Here is a 14,070-nt window from a genome sequence, read left to right on the forward strand (position 1 = left end):
GACCTTTAAGAAAACAGTTTCAGTAAAGAGATAAGGGCAGAAGTCAGATTACAAGGCTTCAAGAAGGCTGTATACAAAGAAGAAATAGAGAAATACAAAACCAAGGTCACAAAGTCACTGACATAGATCAGCTTTACTTTATTACCTTCCTATTATTCTAGAAAAATAAACTTGGGAATAACAATAGACTACCTCTAGTAGGAAAGGCTTATAAATTTAGATAGCCTATATCAGTAACATGAACCAAATTTAAAATTTGGTATTTACTCTTGCTCAAGAGATATAGAATGATTGACAAGACCACTAAATAAAACAATGGAGGGCTGGTGAGCATTCTTAGCACGTTTGGCTAATGCAAAGCCCATGTTGAAGAGGATGGCAAGATTGATCCTAGAAAGGCACAATAACATAAGGTCGTCATGATTTGGAATGCACGCAGATATTCTATGACCAGTTCTGATCTGCTGACCATATAGAAAAAAGAGTTTTTTTGACGAGTTTCTGAGCTGGAGCAGGGCATGCTTTCAAAAGGAACTAACCTGAAAAAGCAGAATTGCTTTCTTCTTTGTCTTTTATCCTAGAAAAGAATACTGAAAACCTCTGAGTATGCCTTTATGTCCCCACCCAAGAGCAGCACAAAGCCAAGAACACATGGTCCTGCTATTGCTTTTGGCACTCTTTCCTGCCTTTAGGTAAAGAAATACTGGAGATGACTACAATCTTGTGTGCTTCAAAAGGTCATTAGAGCAAGCCATCAGAAGTCTGGAAGCTGAAGCCCACGCAGAGATTTGCTAGATGCCAGATGATTAGGAGCAAAGCTCCAGTTGAACCTAGCAGAGATCAAAGGTAGACAAGAGGGAGCTACGGTTATTCTTGGTGGGGTGAATGCCACGCACAAATTGCTTTTAAGTTTGAGCCCATTCTCACCAGGAACCTAGGTAGCATATAGAGAAGAGTGTCTGGGAGAAACATTTTTATTTCTGTTCTTGCTATAGCTTCACAATTAATGATCCTGTATAAAAACTAATTGAGTTTAATGAGTTAAAGGAAACTAGGGTACTAATCATTGATGGCTACCATTGGGGAAAATACTCTGAAATGGGGGCTCAAGCTGATGGCATTAGAAACAGCCCCACTGCCCTTTGGGTGGTACCCCTTAAATTGTAAGGGGGAATATAGTCTTGTTCTGGGGAACCTGACCTGCTAGTATGCTTGTGGGTTGGGAGCATAAGTCCAGTGTTATTACAATAATTAATAAACACATGGCATTGTGTTGGATGTTTTACAAAACAAAAGCCCAACATGACAAAAAAAGGAAAATAATAAATACTGGAGAAGATGTGAGAAAATTGGAAAAATGTGGTGGAATTGTGAACTGATCCAACCATTCTGGAGAACAATTTGGAACTATACCCAAAAGGCTACAAAAATTTGCATACCCTTTGACCCAGCAATACCACTTTTAGGGCTGTATCCCAAAGAGATCATACAAATGGAAAAAAGACCCACAGGTACACAAATATTTATAGGAGTTCTTTTTGTGGTGGCAAAGAATTGGAAATTAAGGGGATGCCCATCATCTGGGAAATGGCTGAACAAGTTGTGGTATATGAATGTAATGGAATACTATTGTGCTATAAGAAATGATGAGCAAGCAGACTTCAGAAACACTTAGAAAGACTTAAATGAACTGATAGTGAGTGAAGGGAGCAGAGCCAGGAGAACACTGTACACAGTAACAGCCACAATGTACGATGACTAACTTTGACATACTCATCTCCTCTCAGCAATTCAAGGATCCAAGACAGCTCCAAAGGACTCATGGTGGAAAATGCTGTCCATATTCAGAAAAAGAACTATGGAGTCTGAATGCAGATCGAAGCACATTATTTGATGTCTTTTTTTTCTTTTTTCTTTTTGTTTCTTCTTTCTCATGTTTCTCCAATTGCTTCTAATTCTTCTTTACAACATGACTAATGTGAAAATAGGTTCATTATGAATGTATATGTAGAGCCTATATCAGATTGGGGTGGAGGGAGGGGAGAGATGGGGAGAAAATTTGAAACTCAAAATCTTATGGAAGTGAATGTTGAAAACTAAAAATAAGTAAATAAATTAAAAAAAAACACAAGCACAAAACGATCCAAATCACTATGAAGCTTACTTTCTAATGAAATCATCAAAGCCAATCAGATTTCAGTAAGCACTTAGAGCAACACCAAAGAAAAAGTCAACACTGTAGATGGGGAAACAAGACTAACATAAATGTTAGTGGCTCAGGGTAAATTATTTAATATCTCTCAGCCTATGTTTCCTCACCTGTAAGATGGGAACAATAATAGAAATGAGTATCAAACGAGATAATGTATGCAAAGTGTTTGTAAACCTTAAAGTTATATTTGTATAAATATAAACTGTATATAAATGCTAGATGTCGTTGTTGTTGTTGTTGTTATGAAATGACAGCCAAATGCACTCGGTGAGGGGTAAGCCCTCACCACCTCATATCTGTACTACTGCAATAGCCTTTGCTTGGTCTCCCTGCCTCAAGTCTCTCCCATTCCAATCCATTCCCCATTTTGCTGCCAAGGTGATATTCCTGAACTGAAGGTCTGATCATGTCACCCCACTAAGTCCCATCCCCCACTCAAACCCCAGTGAGTCCTTATTACATCTAGAATCCTCTGGTTCTTCCTCTGTTTGGCTTTTAAGTCTTCTTACACTTCATTCCTCTCCACATACTCTATGATCCAGCTGCTCCAGTCTGTTTGCTGTTTCTCCTGTCTGTGTGTCTTTCCACTGGCTATCCCCAACCCACATCAACTCTGCCTCTTAGTTTACCTAACTTCCTTCAAGACTTCCCATCTGGGTTCTGCTCAGCAGCTAGTTTCTTCCCTTCTAATATTACCTTCTATCAACTCTGTAAGCATTTTATATACATATATACTTCAGTTATTTTCATGTTTGTCTCCTCCATTAGATTGTAAGCTCCTTGAAGGCAGGAAGGAAATAAGCATTTATTAAGTACAACTACGTACCAGAAACTTTACAAATATGATCTCATTTGTTTCTCACAACAGCCCTGAGAGGTAGGTATTATTATTATTATCTTCATTTTACAGTGAGGAAACTGAGAGAGACAGAGGTTAAATGGTCTTCCCAGGGTCACACAGCTACTAAGTGTTTAAGGCTAAAGTTGAACTCAGATCTTCCTGACTCCAAGTCCAGGGCTCTATCCACACTACTACCTAGCTGCCTCTAGTGTAAGGACTAAAAGTTGTATCCCCAACATTTAGTACAGTGCTTGGCACATTTGTTGTTCAGTCATTTCAGTCATGCCCAACTCTTCATTGGGGGTTTTCTAGGCAAAGATACTAGAATGGTTTGCCATTTCCTTCTGTAGCTCGTTTTACAGATGAGGAACTGAAACAAATAGGGTTAAGTAACTTGCCCAAGGTCATACAGCTAGTAAGTGTCTGAGGGCAGATTCGAAGATGAGTATTCCCAACTCAAGGTCTGTCACTCCTTCCACTCTACCACTTAGCTACCCCAGTTGGCATACAGAACTCAACAAATGTTTGTTGTTTGACTGGCATTATATGATTGAGTACAGCACAATATTGTGTAAAATCACCTAGAAGAGCCAGAGGAGATTAGAGAAGAGAAAAATTAAACAAGGTAGGGAAAATTTCATGGAATAGGTGGCATTTTATCTGGGTCTTGGAATAGTTAATATTTTCCTTAAAAAAAATCATTAGAAATCTAGCAAACTAAGGAAAATGAGTCATGGACACCTCAATCTATCTTATCTGTGAATTGGTAAGCTATCTTCGGCGCAGTGGATAGAGCACCGGCCCTGAAGTCAAGAGGACCTGAGTTCAAATCTGGCCTCAGACCAAAAACTTGACACTTACTAGCAGTGTGACCTTGGGCAAGCCACTTAATCCCAATTGCCCAAAACAAAAAAACAAAACAACAACAACAAAAAAAAAAAGAATAAAGCTATCTTGAAGCTTTGAGTGCCTTTATGTGGAAGACATACAGTTGTGATGTAAAGGTATTAAACATGAATAAAGAGTTGTTATAGATACCTAAAAATGATCACATCAAATCTACACATACAATGTGTAGATCTCTAGAAATATATTTGCCTAAGTATTTGGTCTCTGGAAATCTGTAGGCAATAAGTACTCAAATGAGTAAATATTGAAATGCTGTAAATGTCACAATCTTATAAATATTAAAAGTTTTTAGATAGAATTATTAATCATACTGTCCCACTGGACACCAAGATATTTGTAGATAGTTGCTAATCATCTTGTCCTATCGGACACAATGAAATTAGAATGTCCACTCCTTAAGAGTAGAGATTTGGGGTGGCCAGGGAGGGCAGGTAGGGAGTTTGCAGTTTCTTTTCTTTGTGTCCCCAACACTTAGCACAGTGCCTGATACATAGTAAGTATTTAATAAATACTTCTTGACTAACTGGCTGACTCAAAGGATCCTTAATCCAATGAAAGTGCAAAAAGTTTCACTATGCTGTTAGATCAAGAGTGCAGGGATCCTGTCCAATATTAGGCATTAAAACACCTAGTAGATTGGTCAGCACCTTGTAGTTGCTCAAACACTTGTTAAATGCCTAATGGACTTTGGACTTTTCCAAAACTCTCCTATTCAAGGCTCAAGTGGTCTATTCTGGAGCTCTGAGACATCATGTGCCTGCCATGAGAAATTCAATGCCTCACAGAAAACAAATCTGGCAAAATGAGCCTCTGGGTGAATATTAAATCCAAATTTATTTGGAAAGAACAAAGCATTGCCAAGATTTACAGCTCCAGTACAGCTCTGAGGTCTGCTACCTGGGCAGTGCCTTCTTTCATGCTTAACTAATTGCTAAAGAAGACAAACAAAGCAAATACACACTTCAAGAGGTTTAAAAATATATGCTTCATCAACCACCAGACTAAATTAAAGGGTAGTGGTAGTATCCAAATTCATAGAAGGGTACAAGGCAAATTAATCAGTGAACAAGTATTTATTGAGCATCTACTTGGCACCTAGAACAAAGTTTCATTGCCATCAACTGAAGCTGAGCCACATTTATGATATGACAAGATAGTTTCTCCACCCCAGTCAGCCAATCAGCGCAGAAGCCTATTCCTTGTAACACTATTCTGTTGGGCTCTGTTGGAGTTGTAAAGGACTGTTCTAAGATGAACTGAAATAGAACAAATGTAAGAAAAAAAGCAACAACCACCAGGAAGCAATACTTTAAATACACAGTGAAGCATAATTTCTTAAAAATGCAACACAGCCAGGAAGCAACAGAATCAGTAAAACTCCTGCAACCCTCAAGAATGGGGTAAATTTTCTTAAAAACTCAAATTCATGTAGCACTGGACAGCCACTGAAGCACTTTCCTCCTAAAAATCACCCAGGAAGAAAAGTACCAAAGGTAATGCTCAAGAAATAGCCTAATCACCTCAACCAAGAAATTAACCCAGGTCATCTGACTCTAAGTTGAGTGTTTTTTTCCACCACACGGTGCCATGACTCTAGTAAAAGGTTCGGAGGGAATGGGGAGTCTCAGGAACTTGATGGCCAATGCTAGCTGCACAATCTAAACACTGTGTGCACAATGAAAGACAATTCCCTTAGAGGTGGAATTGCTGGGGGGTGGGACAGAAGGACAGAGAGACAGAAAGGCAGAGAAATGAGAGAGAGAGAGAGTGGGAAGAGAGAGAGACAGAGACAGAGACAGAGACAGAGACAGAGACAGAGACAGAGACAGAGATTTGCAGAAGAACAAAGGATTTAAGAATGAGAAGACTAGAGTATGAGTCTTGATTCTGCCATTCATTAGCCATGACCTGGAGTCATGGCTATTTAACTTAAATGAGCTTCAGTTTTTCTATCTGTAAAATAGGGATAATGACACTTCTCAGGACTACCCAAGGGACTATATATAGGGACTGTGAAAATCCTACCTTTCACAGGAAGTTTTTCCTGATCTCTGTTAATTTCAGGGCCTATCCTTGGTTTCTTATTTCCAATTTAAACTATATAGAACTTGTTTATGCACAGTCATTTGCATGTTATCTCTCCCATTAGATTGTAAACTCCTTGAGGGTAGAGACCTGTCCAATGACTTTCTTTGTATCCCCAGTGCTTAGCATAGTTCCCAGGCACATGCTTAAAAAATGTTTATTGACTGAGTTATTATTATGTGAAAAAATTAAACATATTTAAGGGCCCACTACATGCACAGCACATAAATGATTTGGGAAATGTAACATGGAATCCCTTCCCCCAAAGAATTTACAATCTAGTTAGGGTTCTGAGACATTTACATGCAAAGAACAATAAGACTTAAAGATCTGTTGAAGAAAAAAGCAAGACTGCAGAAGGCAGCAAATGATTAATTGCCAGATGAATCTTTCAGACAGTAGTTGCTACAGGAGCTCAGATGAGGAGAGCAGGGGTTCTGAAAGACATGAACAGGCTTTTAACAGTAAAACAACAGGTTCTGAGGAGGATACCAGGTACAAGGTCAAAGCCCTGGGAAAGAAGTCTAAGATTGAGGAGACCCTTTTAAAAAGCAAGGAAGAAATAAAGGACACTAAGAAAAAAAGGGCCGAAACATGAGAAAGGAGTCCAAATCCAAGATAGGGAGAAGAGTCCCTAAAGAGAAAAACAGGTTATAAAAGAATAAAACTTAAAGCTCTAAAAAGAAGAAAAGATGCCAAGAGCAGACCTGGCTATGAATAAAAGAAAACTGCTCTTCTCCCAAGACATTTTTTTCTTCACAGAGAATAGAGGCCCCTGAGACCAAATCCTGAGAAAAGGACTAGGTCATGAGACAGCAGAGCCAAGCATTAAGAGAATACAACACACTGGGAGGAATAAAGCTGGACCTAAGAGTGAAGAACACACTGAGAATAAAATTACCATCCTCCTGGGGGAGCCTACCCTAGGAAAGAATAGGTTCTGGGACAAAGGTCAAACTCGGAAGAAGGAGAGTTAGCTTTGAGGGACGTGAAGAGGACCTTGGGGAGATGAGCACTTCCAGGAGAGGAGAACAAGACCTGGAAGAGAAGAGACTCAGAATTGAATTATGGGCAGTCCAGGAAAGAAGAAAAATGGAATCTCTTGGAGATTGGGTCTTCAGAAAAGAAGACCGGCCTTGGTAGAAGACAACAACCTTGGGAAAAGCAGCAGAATCTTTGAAGAAGTGAACAAGATGGTTAAAAAAGGAGGGCTCTAACAAGATAACATGGGCATTTTTGAGCCTCATCTTCATGACAATTATCTATGAAAATGAAGGACAATGATTATAAGAAGCAAGCTTTTGAATTATTGCCCTATTTTGTGAGTGTACTTCAAACAAAAATAAAACCCTCTTAGACCTGGAAACTGGGGCAAACCTGAAAAAAGGACCACCATAATTAGCATACCACTTTGTCTCAAATTCTGTTTGGACTCATTATGAAATTATTTTAACTAAGATGTCCCTGTAACTTCTGATATGGCTTATTTGCCAGACAAGTTCATTTAAATTCTTCAGGAACACTAAACATGTAAAAATAAAAATGTCACTGACAGTAGATTTTGATGTTGACATGATCATCTTTCAAAGCTGTGCTTTACAAACTTTTTTGCTATTTAAAAAATATCTGCAGTTTATGGCAAATCATTTATTCACTTCAAGAAAATAAGTGGAAGAAAGCTACAACTTTCAAAATTGTCAATGGCAAACTCTATAAGGACTTCTTTTTATATCTCTATAACAAGTCTCTTTTCCACCAGCAAATGTCAACAACGTTTTAAGTCAATATAAAATAAGCCAGAACATAAGTACCCTAAGCTGGAAATAAACTTTCAACAAAATTACTCTTATTTGAGCAGACATAAACATAAAGCTTTAAGCATGTAAATGCTACACAACGATTTTCAAAAACATCACTACTTACTTGCTTAACAAGGAGGTCTTAAAAGTAGAAGAAAATACCATAGTGATGTTGGAGCTATTAAAATGTGAGGAGGGGAGTTGGGGAGATAGAATGAGGCAAACTGAAAGGTCTATGGGAAAGGCCAGGGACAGCTTTCTTTTGTCTAACCTCTCAAAAAGATAAAAAGAATTGGTTTGCAAGAATTACTACATTGTTATACTGCTAGAGAGGCAAAGTTGGATAACTTGTGTGTACAGAAACAAGAAACTAATATTCGGTACAAAGTGCCTGAGGCATACTAAAAAATAACTAATCTCTATGATGCCTAAAAGATGTATGTTGTGAGAACCATAAAATGACTGAAATTTTAAAAAGCATAGTTTAGCCAAGGAAATCACTATACTTCTGATATAAGTAATTTCAAATGCTCCACTTCATAACAAATACGAATTCTGTAAGAGTTAAGCATCAATGCCCTTTGAAATATATTTTGCTCATCTTTTGACAAGCTTCTATACAAATTAAATAAACTGATCCTTAATTTTTAGCTTTAAAAAATGGTAAGGATAAAGCAACACTTTAACATAAAGCCTAAATAGGACAACAATCCAGCCCATAACAGCTAACATGATGGGTTTCTTAAAAAGGAAAGAATCCAACCCCAAACCTATCTACTAAGCCTGGGTGATAATGAATAACTTTGTTCTTTTGACAGCTTTGAAACTAACCCCAGCGCAGCTTCTGAGTCCGGGGAGAAATCGCCATTACCCGCAAGTACCCGAGACCGGGAGAGAAAGTCCTTCTGGCAGAATAAGAGATTTTTCCACTCTCTGAAGCCTCAATGCGTTGGCAGAAGAGTCAGGCTCCCCACCCCCACCCCGGGCCCCCACAGAGAAAGTCTCCTGGGGATTATCAATCAAGGCAACACTGCTCCCTGACTAACCAGACTCCTCCACCCCTTCAACACGAGGCTTGCAGGCTTTCCCCAAAAGCCTTCCCACGGTGACCGAGAACTGAGCATTGTTACTGAGGCTGAGAGTTACTTGGCGGCCCAGGCCAGGGCTCTCTCAGAGGTTGGGGGATGGGGGTGGGGGGGGCCCACAGGCGAGCGGGTACAGGATGGGGGGGGGGGATTGAGCCAGCAGCAGGCACAGGAGGGTGGGCTGGAGCAAAGTGTCCAGGCTCATGAACCGAGCAGAGGAGCCAGGACAGAGGGCAGCGACCTGAAGAGGGCAAGAAAGGGACAGGGAGCAAGGAGATAGGTGGGGAGCAAAGATCTGGGAGATGATGAGACACCCCATAGCAGACGATGGGGGAGATGGAGGAGGAGGCAGGAATTTACGGAGCAAAACTAAGAGGAGGGAAGCAATGGCGGGCGGTCAGGGGGATGGAGATCAAACACCTGGAGGGAGGTGTGGGGAAAGCCAGACAGTAAGAATAGAAGGGAAGGGAAAGTGGGGAGGTTGGGGGGCGGGGATGCCCTGGAACCGCTCTGAAGGTGGGAGAAAATGCAGAACGAGAACTGGCCAAGTACCGGGGCAGGGAAACTGGGAGGGAAAAAAAGCTTGGAAAGAGCACGGGGTAAAAACAGGTCCAAGTGGAAGACAGTAGGCGCCTAGCTGCTGGGAAGATGCGAAGGATGGGAAGGAGAGGACGGGGTCGAGGTGGATCAGCCTTTCAGAGACAAGAAATGTAGACAGAGGAGCGGGTCCCATTGGAAGGGAGCAGGAGGAGCCTGGCTGCAGGAAAGGTGGTGAGAGAAGAGTAGGTACAGTGTTAAGGGCCAGAAGCCTGGAGGCATTAGATGGAAAGGAGCGGGTCCCAGCGGAAGAGTAAGAGTCTGGCTGCAGAGGATGTGGGGAGAGTAGAGGAATGGGTCCAGTGGAAGAATTCAGAAGCCCGGCTGCGGGCTCCTCTTAGAGGAGAAGAGTGGGTCCAATGTAAAGAGAAGGAACCTGAGACAAGGAATAGAGTGGGTCCAGGGAAACAGAGCAGGAACGTGGGAGCAAGGGTTAAAGTGAAAGGGAAGTTGAGGGGAAATTGGAGAGGAGGAATGGGTCTAGGAAGACAGTAGAAGCCTAGGGGCAGGGGATGGAAAGGACTGTGTCCCAGGCAAAAGAGTAGGAGTCTGGCTGCAGGTTGAGGAGGGGGAAGTGGCGGGGGCGGGGGAAGGAAGGAAGGAGGAGGGGTGCTTGGAGCAGAGGAGCAGGTCCAGTGTAAGAGAAGGAGCCCACCAGACAAGGGATGGAGAAGAGTAGGTCCGGGGGAAGAGAGCAGGAGCCTGGAGGCAGGGGTCGAGGGGGGAGGGGAGGCTGGAGGAGAAGAGTGGGCCGAGAAGAGATCAGGAGCTTGGAGCAGGGGTTAGAGAGGAGTGGGTCCAGGGGAAGGGAGCAGGAGCCTGGCTGCAAGGGGACGACGAGAGGACAGGACCGGTCAAGAAGGAGGAGAGCGGAGCTGGGCTGCAGGCAGGGGGTGAGGGCTCCCCTCCAGGCAGGCGGTCAGAGGAGCGGGCAGCCCGGGGCCCTGGCCCGTGCAGGGCATCCGGAGGCGCCCTGGGAGGGACAGGGCAGAGGATGCGGCCGCTGCAGCTTCGGGCACCAAGGGGAGCACCAAGGTCCCTCAGGGGGCTGCGGACAGACGGTCGGCGCCGAGGCCCGAGCTAGGCTTGCCAGCCAGCCCGGGCCCCGGAGCATGGCCGACCGCAGTAAGTCGGCCGCGAGGAGGAGGAGGAAGGAAGCAAGAGGAGGAAGAAGGCGCCAGGGTCCGAGGGCCCAAGCTCCAGCTCCCGCTCCAGCCCCCCCATCCCCATCCCGGAGGAGCCGCAAAGCTCGGGAAGGAAGGTTAGGGGAGACAAGAATGACCAAGGACTCCAGCCCGCACTCACCGGCTCCGCCACGGCTTCTTCATCCCCTCTGATCGCAACCGCCAAGCCCGCGGCCGCCGGGAGCCCGCCGCATCCACACCGCACACAGCAACAGCAGCAGCAGCGCCAGCCACCAACACCGCCACCGGCCTGGCCACAGCCACAGCCACGCCCCCTCCTGGCCCTCCCCGTGAGGAGGGGGCTCCGGCCCGGGAGGAGGAGGCGGGGAAAGTGGGGGGTGAAGGGGACAGTGACGCCCCCTCTGCCAACCAAAGCCTACTTGCTGGCCTGCCCCGCTCTGATTGGCGATGGTCTTAGCCAATCGCCGACGTGAGAGAAACACGGAGAGAGCTGCTGAGGGGGTGTAGGTCATAGATCTCTCTCCATCCCCATAAGTGGGTATAGCTAAAGCTGAAGCTGCTCTTGCCAAGAGGGAAGGTGAGGGTCACTTTGGTCCTGAATACTGCCAAAGGGTACAAAAGAGAGAGAGAGCTCATGTATTGGTAAACATGTACCTATTGCAGTCACTTGAATGTCTACCTAATCACTTCCATTTATGGGGTGGGGGTGGTTCCTGGGAATTTACACCAACCTATAGTTTTAGGGTGAAGGCATCTCTGAGTTGGAGATTTAGGATTCTGAGTGTCCTTTTGGTTTCGTGTTACTTCTCAAGTCATTTTAAATTCTTCCTACAAAAATCTTTTCAGCTTCAACCAGTGCTGATTATTTCCTTTTTTTTCCCCAGTCCTTAACATTTTTCTACTTCCACCTCAAATTCAGTGGTTCAGATATGGTCAAGCCATACATTACCATAGTAAGTGTGAGATAGCTCTTAGGTTATCCAACCCAAGTTCTATTACAATCAGAAACACTAAATGTTGGATAATGCCAGTTTTGACAGACAACTGAAAAAGACCATAAAAACCCTTAGGAATACTGTTAGTATAAAATCCAAACCCACCTATCTACACTCTTTATTTCTTTATCATTTTTCTTTGTGGTTTTCATTATGTAAAGCCAATCACTGAGTTACTGCTTGTCCTTTTAGAGAACTTATAAAAAAATCATTCTGAGTAAAATGTCCAGAGGTATTGAACTTTTAGCCCTTTTGCAATACTTTAAGCCCTTTTGCAAATAGTCACTGATAACAGTAAATGATTACTGAAAACTAACACAAGCCTGTGTTTCCTCAGTCATATACTTAGAGATAATATAGATTGAAAGAGTTAAATTATAAAAGCAGCTCAGGATCAGGAACCTGCACTATTTTCAGTGTTTTGTTGAATCTGGGCAGGATTTTTTTTCCCTCTGTAAAATTAATTGCAGCCTTACTGAATGGAACATTCTGCCATTAGTTGTTTCCAATTCAACAAACATTTATTCAATGAAAGGCACAGTATTAGGCACTCAGTGTCCAAAGACGAAAAATAATGGAGGCCCAACCTTCAAGCAATTTACAATACAAATTAAACTATGATAAAGTGTTTAGCAGATGTCAAAATGGCATAAAAGGAGGTTGAACCTTCAAGGGAAAGAATCATGTGGTGGACAAGAGAGGATATCCAAAAATCCATTCAAAGCATAGCAAACAGCTTGGGAAAAGGCAAGGAGTTTGGGTCTGGTTTTGTTTGTTTTGTTCTGTTTGGGGAGTGGGGGAGAGAAAGACAAGGGAGGAGAAAATAAGTTTCATTTTGGACATGTTGACTTTGATGTGTTTGAAGGCCACCCAGGTGTCATTCACACCTGACTATATCTCAACTCTAATAATGAAGACATTACCGGTAGAATAGCATTGTTAACCCTCATTTATCTTGCCTCTCTATCTTTGTCCTAGGCTAACCCTGTCATATTACAAGTCTCTTAATCCAGTTTTGTGGGATAGAGACCCATAAAAGTTCATGGAATTTCTAGAACACAACCCCTTCCGGACACATGTTCAAATTTTTTACCTAGCCCATGAACTCATTACAAGACTCATAGGTAATTTTGAATTCATTCAATGCTATGTTTTAGCCCAAGTTTTCTTTTTCTTTTCTTTCTTTCTTTCTTTCTTTTTTATTTCATTGAACTTTTTAAATCCCTCTATTTGGGGGTAAGTTTTTTGTTCTTTAAAGACTTAAGTCTGTAACAATGGTATTTCATTATGAAGAAATTTGAGTTCACGGGACACATATTGGACATGTTTAATCCCATAGTTTTGTGAAGCAGCAGGGCACTGTGAATAGACTCCCAGGATTGCAATCAGGAAGAATTATTGGGTTCAAGTCCTGCCTCTGAAAACTAAATGCATACCTTCCAAGTAAGTCACTCTTAGGCAGCTCCCTAGGACCTAATTCTCTACTACATCACAGATGGGTTGCTATCTACATAGATTGAAGGAGTTTCACACCTAAAAGAGCTCCCTACCTCGATAAAATTACAGATGCTTCAAATATTTTTTAACCTATTTTATTCATATCTTTTGTTTTCAAAATACTTTCCTTTCCCAACATAACTCTCTCTACTCTTCCTCTAGAGAACCATCACTTATAACAAACAGTAAAATAAGAGGGGGGGGAAACTCATAGTTCAGCAAAACTAAACAAGGCATAGAAAAAGTTTGACATTATATATAGTATTCCATACTCATAATTCCCTATCTCTTTAAAGAAGTGAGGAAGATAATTTCTCATATCTCTTCCTGGGTACAAACTTGGTCAATATAATTCTACAGTATTCCATTTTGGTGGGGTTTTTGTTGTTGTTACGCTTTCCATTTATATTGTTATTATCATGGAGTATATTGTTTTCCAGGTTCTGCATACCTCATTCATTTTGTATCAGTTCCTATAAGGTTTCTCATGTGTCTGTTCTTGTCTTCTTGATTATGTCTTACACCACAGTACTCTTTCATTACATTTATGTATCATAACCTGTTTAGCCATTCCCCAATTGATGGCCATCTTCTTTATTTCCATTCTTTGCTGTGACAAAAAGTGCCATTGTAAATATTTTGTTGTTTATGGAGCTTTTCTTTTTATAATTAATCTCCTTGAGGTATATGCCCAGTAGGGGGTCAAAAGATACAGGCATTTTTGTCACTTTCTTCACATGATTCTTTTATAGTATATTTTAAGAATAAGGGAAATGTGGTATTCCTGGTGATTGGTAACAGAGGTAATACAGTAGCAGTGGGAATAGAAAGGAAGGGGAGGAAATTGATGCAAATATATAAGAGCAACAGCCATTCCCCATTGGATAAAGGGTAAAAGGATCTAG

At 42.0% G+C, this 14,070-nt stretch overlaps 1 protein-coding gene across 1 annotated transcript in view; it reads right to left on the reverse strand.

Annotated features, from left to right (window-relative positions):
- The window catches only part of WASF3 (WAS protein family member 3), a 179,638-nt gene extending 168,725 nt beyond the window's left edge, over positions 1-10,913 (reverse strand). The window contains exon 1 of the mRNA XM_027877577.1: positions 10,834-10,913. The gene's annotated coding sequence lies outside the window, so the exon portion shown is untranslated. The remainder of the gene's footprint in view (positions 1-10,833) is intronic.
- Positions 10,914-14,070: the final 3,157 nt, after the last annotated feature.

Source organism: Vombatus ursinus, unplaced genomic scaffold (genome assembly GCF_900497805.2).
Source record: "Vombatus ursinus unplaced genomic scaffold, bare-nosed wombat genome assembly UNPS02014813.1, whole genome shotgun sequence".
Taxonomy (NCBI): Eukaryota; Metazoa; Chordata; class Mammalia; order Diprotodontia; family Vombatidae; genus Vombatus; species Vombatus ursinus.